Source organism: Nicotiana tabacum, chromosome 10 (assembly GCF_000715075.1).
Source record: "Nicotiana tabacum cultivar K326 chromosome 10, ASM71507v2, whole genome shotgun sequence".
NCBI lineage: Eukaryota > Viridiplantae > Streptophyta > Magnoliopsida > Solanales > Solanaceae > Nicotiana > Nicotiana tabacum.
Window position 1 is genome coordinate 27,981,588 of NC_134089.1, and position 7,788 is coordinate 27,989,375.

Genomic DNA, 7,788 nt, shown 5'->3' on the forward strand with positions numbered 1-7,788 from the left:
CAGGGGCCTTGTTTGGTCATGCACAACAATAGCTGATGCTGGCATGGCCACAAACCAGCCAAAGGAACACAAACACATAGAGGGGATATAGGGTTTTGGGATTCATAAGGTAGCAAGTATACAACAAGTGACTGATAGAGTACACACGTAGGGAAGCAATAGTATAAAAGGGGAAGGGAACACATTACAACATGCTAATAATGTGACTTGAATGCAAAACATGAGAAGAAGTTAGACAAGAATAAGAAACTGAGGCAACTAAAGAAAGCATGTTGTTGTTGAGGCTTGAAAATTAACTAGGACATACCAGTAGAGAAACAAAGTGCAGAAAGGTAAAGCGAGCAAGATTCCACAGTCTAGCTTTATCTTTCAGCCGGCTAGACAAAGCAGCAGAAAAAGTAGCGGTAAAGAAAAGAGAGAGTTTTTGAGTGTAAGTGTGTATTCTGAACTCAAATTGTTCATATGTTTGAAAGAAGAGAGGGTAGGGTCTTTATAGTTTTGAAAATGAGTGAAGAATAAGGTAATAAGTAAATTCTTAACACAAACATGGAAATAATCACAGTCAGAATCAATTAACCCAAGGGAATCCCTTTAATTAAGGAATCACTGTTTAACGGATACTAACAGGGTTAATTAAGGAAAGAAATCAGTTTACGACAGATTGATTCTTGCCATATAAGGGGACAGTAAAAGTATGATGTAAATAATTGAGATTAAGTACAAAATATGCTTAGTTTTGGGAAAGAATTCAGCAAGGTAAAACATCACAGTAATTAAAAGAGAGGAATCAATAAATTTAAGCAAACGAGTAAAATTAGGGTTCATAAGAAAACCTTTGCAATCAGTCGTAAGATTGAGGGAGTCAGAATCAATCAAGGAAGGTCATGATTATGCACCTCAACATATAAATAGCAAGGAATGAACAGGAATGCAGGGTCAAACATATTGACAAAAAGAAACAACACAAATATACAGTAGCAGTAGGGGTAAACTAGGATTCAGTAATAAGAAAAATATTCAAAGCATAGTAGTCAAGTAGGTCAAGTAATCACGTAGAATCAACATTGAAGAAGAACATAGTTTCAGGTAAGAGAGTCAGAAACAAGTAAAAGGTCTCACAGTAACAAGTGAGAAAAATCTTTTAAGAAATTAGGGTTTTAACAATAGGCGAGTTTAAGAGATGATAAGAACTCGGAATAAGATGAGTCACACAAAGAAAAGTGAGTCAGAAACAAAGAACTTAATCGAACAAGTATACATTCAAACAAACAGTTTCAGAACTCGGATAAGACCAAAAAAACTAGGGTTTTCAACAATAGTCAAGTTTTAAAAGATGGTAAAAACCCATAATCAAATAAGTCAAACAAGGACAAAGAACTTAATCGATCAAATATACACTCAAACAACAAGGACCATTTCAGAAACCATATAAGACCAAAAAAGAATTAGGGTTTTCAACATACTGAATCAAGTAGAAGGAAAGCATAACCAAGTCTTTTGAACATAGTAAAATCATAAACAACATTAAAATTGAAGAAGAGATCTTTTAAAAAGATTTAAGAGAAAACCCTAATCGTTGAGAAATGAAGAGTCATTTTGAAAGAAAATCGAAGAACCTTCGAGAAAACACTTAAGGAGTTCGTAGTAAACACAAATATAAGATAGATCTGAAAGAAAGTCAAAAGACCTTAAAGCTAGGGTTTTAGAGAACCCAGAAAAGGTGAGAGAGACCTTGAAAAGTTATCGATCTAACCGAAATGGTCAAGGATCTACCTTTAACGGCCATGGATTGCCAGAGAAAGACCTGAGACTGAGGTTGAGCAAGGACTGGACCAGATCTCTTTGATATATGACCATGAAATCACGGAAACAAACACCCAGGATCCATAGGAGGCCGATACACATCTCAAATTGCCATGACAGGCCATGGATTAGGCAGAGATTGAGGTGGATTAGGGTAGAATTAGATGGCAGCGGCTAGGGTTCATGTGAGGTTGTAGAGAGAATTGGGTTGGTTTAATTGGGTTAGGGGTCGGGTAATAATTGAATTTGGGCGGGGGAAATTGGGGCCTGATTTGGGTTATAATTGAAAACCAATTTGGGCTAAAATTTAAATAGCCACTTTTCCTTTTTAATTTATAAAAAATAGTAAATAAATTTCTAAAAATAAATTGAAAGCACTAAAATAATTTATAATATATAATTAACAATTAAAAAAATATAGGATCCCATTTTATAAACATGAGACAAATTAATACCTAAAAATGGCTAATATTGCAATTGTGTGCAATTAGCATTAAGAAATACTAAATAAAATTGTAAAAATTACCTTAGCCATATTTTGGAATAAATATAAGAATCCAATAAATGAATTATCAAAAATAATAATTTTGGAAATAATTATTGGCATTTTATGGATGAAAAAAGGAGATAAATTGATTTAAAGTCCCTTTAAAATTATCGAAAAAATAATAAAAAATTTGGACAATTGCTTATGTATGCATTTATATGCTATTTTAAAGTTATTTTGCATATTAAAAATATATAGGGAAAAATTAGGTATCAACAGCTGTCTCTCTTTACCTGGGAAGGATGAAAGAGTTGTCGGGGAACGATATGATGGCCAATTTTGACCGAACAAAATGGTTCGAAGAAGTTAGGTCACGCCCTAGCTTCTGAGCTGCCTACATATCCCTGGTTTTACAGGAATCAGGCCATATGTAGTTCAGGATCCGTCGTCGGGGTATACCGATAGAGACTTTTCAAAAATGGACGCAATATCTAGGGCGGGGTGAGTGGACGGCTTGTGGGAATGGTTAGGTTTGATATGGATGCGGGAACTGGAGCGGGATTGCTCCTACCGGGATGGTCGTTGCTCGAACATTTACCTGCAATGAAATAATACAATCGTGTTCTGTGCATAAATTTAAACATGATACAAATTCTCGTCGGACCATGAATGTTGTCTTTGGACGGTTAGAATGATGTCCTTAGACCATGCCATCCTGGGCCATGAAGCGTATGATAAAGGATTTGCAGGCCATGAAATTATGCTCTCGGGCTACACGGATGGTGCCTCAGAACCATGATGCCTTTGAATAATGATATGCAAAGAGATTGAGAGGGATCCTCAAGCCATGACATGGTGTTCTCGGGCTATGAAGACGGTGCCTCCGAACGATGATGCCTTCGGATGAGTTGGCGATATTTCAGCCCATGAAGGATGCAGTAGCATGATGCAGACAAGACAGAGCTTAGTTTTGCGAATTGAAGGGCAAAGCTTAGCCCGTAATAAAAGCGAAATAAATAGTGCCTGGTATAGTGCTTAGTTCCGAAGAAAGTAAGAGCCAAAACTTAGCCTGGGAAGGAAAAATGATAGCCTTATTCAAAGGCGCGGATGCAAATGGAGGTAGAGTTTCACCTCGGAAGGTAGAATGGTAACCTTATGCAAGAATGTAGATGGAGATAGCGTTTAGTCTCGGAAGGCAGAATGGTAGCCTTATGCAAAATGCAAATGCAGAGAGAGGTATAGCCTAACCTCGGAAGGAAAAATGGTAGCCTTATGCAAAATGCAAATGCAGAGAGAGGTAGAGCTTAACCTCGGAAGGCAAAATGATAGTCTTATGCAAAAATGCAAATACAAAGAGAGGTAGAGCTTAACCTCGGAAGGCAGAATGGTAGCCTTATGCAAAATGCAAATGCAGAGAGAGGTAGAGCTTAACCTCGGAAGGTAGTATGGAAGCCTTATGCAAAATGCAAACGGAGACAGCGTTTAGTCTCGGAAGGCAGAAAGGTAGCCTTATGCAAGAATGCAGATGGAGATAGCGTTTAGTCTCGGAAGGTAGAAAGGTAGCCTTATGCAAATTGGAAGGCAGAATAGTAGCCTTATGCAATGCAAGTGCAGATGGAGACAACATTTAGTCTCGAAAGGCAGAATGGTAGCCTTATGCAAGAAAAACAATAACGAATGACAGTAGAGTTTTCTTAGCTGATAGCAAATTATGGCATTGAGATTACTTGGAGCATTGTGACTACGGAGCATTACTTGTGTGCTGATAGAAAATGTTGGCAAGTGCAACGGTTCGAAAAGTCGTACTCATGGGCGTACAGTATGTTTAATGATTTTGTGATTCTAGTGCCTGCATCCAAAGAAAAATCGTGAGTTTTGTAAAGGGGGAAGGTCAGTTCGTATCCCCGCTGGCTTTGATTGACTTGATCGGCTTTGATCTGGTGACACTGTATGTATCACTGGGCTAGCGTTGCTAAACAAAGAAGTTTCGATAGTGAACATGCATGACTTTTGTAAAAGTATGAAATAAGTGTATAATTAAAAGGGTTTTTAGATGAACCGGCGACTGTGACATGGTTCGGGACATTGCAACCTCTCTTGCTATGGAATTTTAAGGGTCCTCCTCAAAATTCTGCCCCAGTTTGATGAGTTGACGTTTCTGACTGTTGCTCGTGCGACGATCGGCTGAAGTTACTTCAGAAATTTGAGGGTCCTCCTCAAAATTCTTCCCCAGTTTCCAATTGTGGGGGAAAATGAAATTTTTATTGAATTGTGGCCGAACCCATAGGGCTTCCTACGTATCCCCTCTTAAACAGGAATCAGGTCAGACATAGTTCAATTTACGTCATATAAGGAAAGCATAAAGATTACACATAGTAGCACTTGACTACATCTGAATTGATCGGCTTTGGCCAGACTTCTCCATCCATTTCTGCAAGTATGAGGGCTCCTCCTATCAAAATTCGGTGAACCATGTATGGATCCTGCCAATTGGTAGAGAACTTCCCTTTGGCTTCATCTTGATGCGGAAATATTTTCTTTAACACTAGCTGTCCCGGTGTGAACTATCTTGGATTTACTCTTTTGTTGAAGGCTCTGAACATTCTGTTCTAATAGAGTTGACCATGTCAAACTGCATTCATTCTCTTTTTATCTATAAGGGCTAGTTGCTCATAATGACTTTTCACACACTCTGCATCGTCAAGCTCAGCTTCTTGTATGATCCTTAGGGAAGGAATTTCTACCTCAGTGGGAATGACAACCTCTATATCGTAAACCAGCACATAGGGGTCGCCCCGGTTGATGTGCGGACTTTTGTGTTATACCTCAATAGAGCAAATGATAACTTTTCGTGCCACTGCTTCTCTATCATTTTCCTCAATATCTTCTTGATATTCTTGTTGGCGGCTTCTACAGCTCCATTCATTTGGGGCCTGTAGGCTGTGGAATTCTTGTGTCTGATCTTGAAAGATTCACACATAGCTTTCATCAAGTCGCTGTTGAGGTTGGAGCCATTATCAGTAATGATTGACTCTGGAATTCCGTCGACAAACAATGCGGTCGCGGACAAAGTCTGCCACGGCTTTCTTAGTCATTGCTATGTAAGATGATGCTTTGACCGATTTGTTGAAATAGTTGATGGCTACTAGGATTAACTTGTGTCCGTTGGAAGCGATAGGTTTGATTGGTCCAATAACATCCATCCCCCAGGCGGCGAATGGCCATGGTGAGCTTGTTGCATTAAGCTCACTTGGAGGTACCTTTATCATGTCTGCATGTATCTGACAGCGGCGGCATTTTCAGACATACTGGATGCAGTCCGTCTCCATAGTCATCCAAAAGTAACCAGCCCGGAGTATCTTCTTTGCCAAGACAAAATCGTTCACATGTGGACCGCAGGTCCTAGCATGAATTTCCTTTGGTAGCCTAGAAGCTTCCTTTGCATAGACACACCTTAGTAGTCCCAAATCGAGAGTCCTCCTATACAAGATTCCTCCACTGTGAAAGAAGTTGTTGGACAATCTCCGAAGTGTACGTTTCTGAGTAGGATTTGCAAGCTTTGGGTACTCTCCTTTTGCCAGATATTCCTTGATATCATGAAACCAAGGCTTTCTATCTTCTTCCTCTTCGACATGTGCACAGTAAGCTGGCTGATCATGGATATTTACTGGAATGGGATTGATGAAATGTTTGTCTGGATGCTGCATCATAGATGACCGGGTAACCAATGCATCGGCGAACTCATTCTGAACTTTGGGAACATGTTGCAACTCCGTCTTCGTGAACCTTTTTCTCAATTCCTATACATGATGCAGATACGGGAGTATCTTGGAGTTCTTGGTTGCCCATTCTTTAAGTCTGAATCTCCAATTACTAGTAGCTTTTGGACGTTTATGTCAATGGTTATTTTGAGCCCTAGGATGTAGGCTTCATACTCGGTAATATTGTTGGTGCACGGGAACCTGAGTTTGGCAGACACCGGATAATACTGACCGGTTTCTGATACTAGGACTGCTCCTATGCCAACTCCTTTGAAATTTGCTGCTCCATCGAAAAACATTCTCTAACCGTCATAGGATTCTACGATGTCTTCTCCTATGAATGATACTTCTTCGTCAGGAAAATACGTTTTCAGGGGTTCGTATTCTCTATCCACGGGATTCTCAACGAGGTGGTCTGCCAGTGCTTGTCCCTTGACCACTTTCTGAGTTACGTAGACAATGTCAAACTCACTCAATAGGATTTGCTACTTGACTAGCTTGCCAGTGGGCATGGGCATCTGAAAGATATACTTCAAAGGATCCATCCTTGATATGAGATATGTAATATAGGCACAGAAGTAATGCCTCAGCTTCTGAGCTACCCAGGTCAAAGCACAATAGGTGCGCTCCAATAGAGAATACCGGGCCTCGTACGGGGTGAACTTCTTGCTGAGATAATAAATGGCCTACTCCTTTCTCCCCGTTTCATCATGCTGCCCTAGAATGCAGCCGAAAGCTCTATCAATACTGCAAGGTATAGTAATAAAGGCCTACCTAGCTCGGGCAGGACTAAGACTGGTAGTGTTGACAGGTACTCCTTGATTTTATAGAAGGCCTTTTGGCAGTCATCAATCCATTTGGTAGCGGTGTCCTTCTTTAATATCTTAAAGATTGTCTCACGAATAACCGTAGATTGTGCAATGAATCTGCTGTTGTAATTGAGCCTTCCCAAGAAACTCATCACATCCTTCTTGTTTTTTGGCGGTGGCAATTCTTGAATGGCTTTGACTTTTGATGGATTTGGTTCTATTCCTCGGAGATTCACAATAAACCCAAGCAATTTTCCAGCAGGAACTCCAAATGTGCACTTCACGGGATTCAGTTTTAGGTTGTACCTTCGCAATCTATTGAAGAACTTCCTCAAATCTTCCATGTGATCAGTGGCCTTCTTGGACTTGATGATAACATCATCTACATATACCTCTATCTCCTTGTGTATCATATCATGAAAAATGGTAGTCATGGCCCTCATGTAGGTGGCCCCTGCATTCTTCAGGCCGAACGACATCATCTTGTAACAGTACATTCCCCACGGCGTAATGAAAGCCGTTTTCTATGCATCTTCTTCATCCATCCAGATCTGATGATAACCAGCAAAGCAATCTACAAATGACTGTAGCTTATGCTTGGCACAATTGGCAATCAGGATGTGTATATTTGGAAAAGGGAAGTCATCTTTTGGACTTGCCCGATTGAGATCCCGGTAGTAGACACAGACTATGACCTTCTCGTCCTTCTTTGGCACTGGAACGATGTTGGCTAACCATGTCGGGTATTCTACTACCCTGAGAACCTTAGCTTTGACCTACTTGGTAACTTCTTCTTTGATTTTCAAACTCATATCAGGCTTGAACTTTTTGAGCTTTTGCTTTACCGGCGGACATGTCAGATCAGTCGGTAGTTTGTGAGCCACAATAGACGTACTCAGTCCAGTCATGTCATCATACGACCCGACGA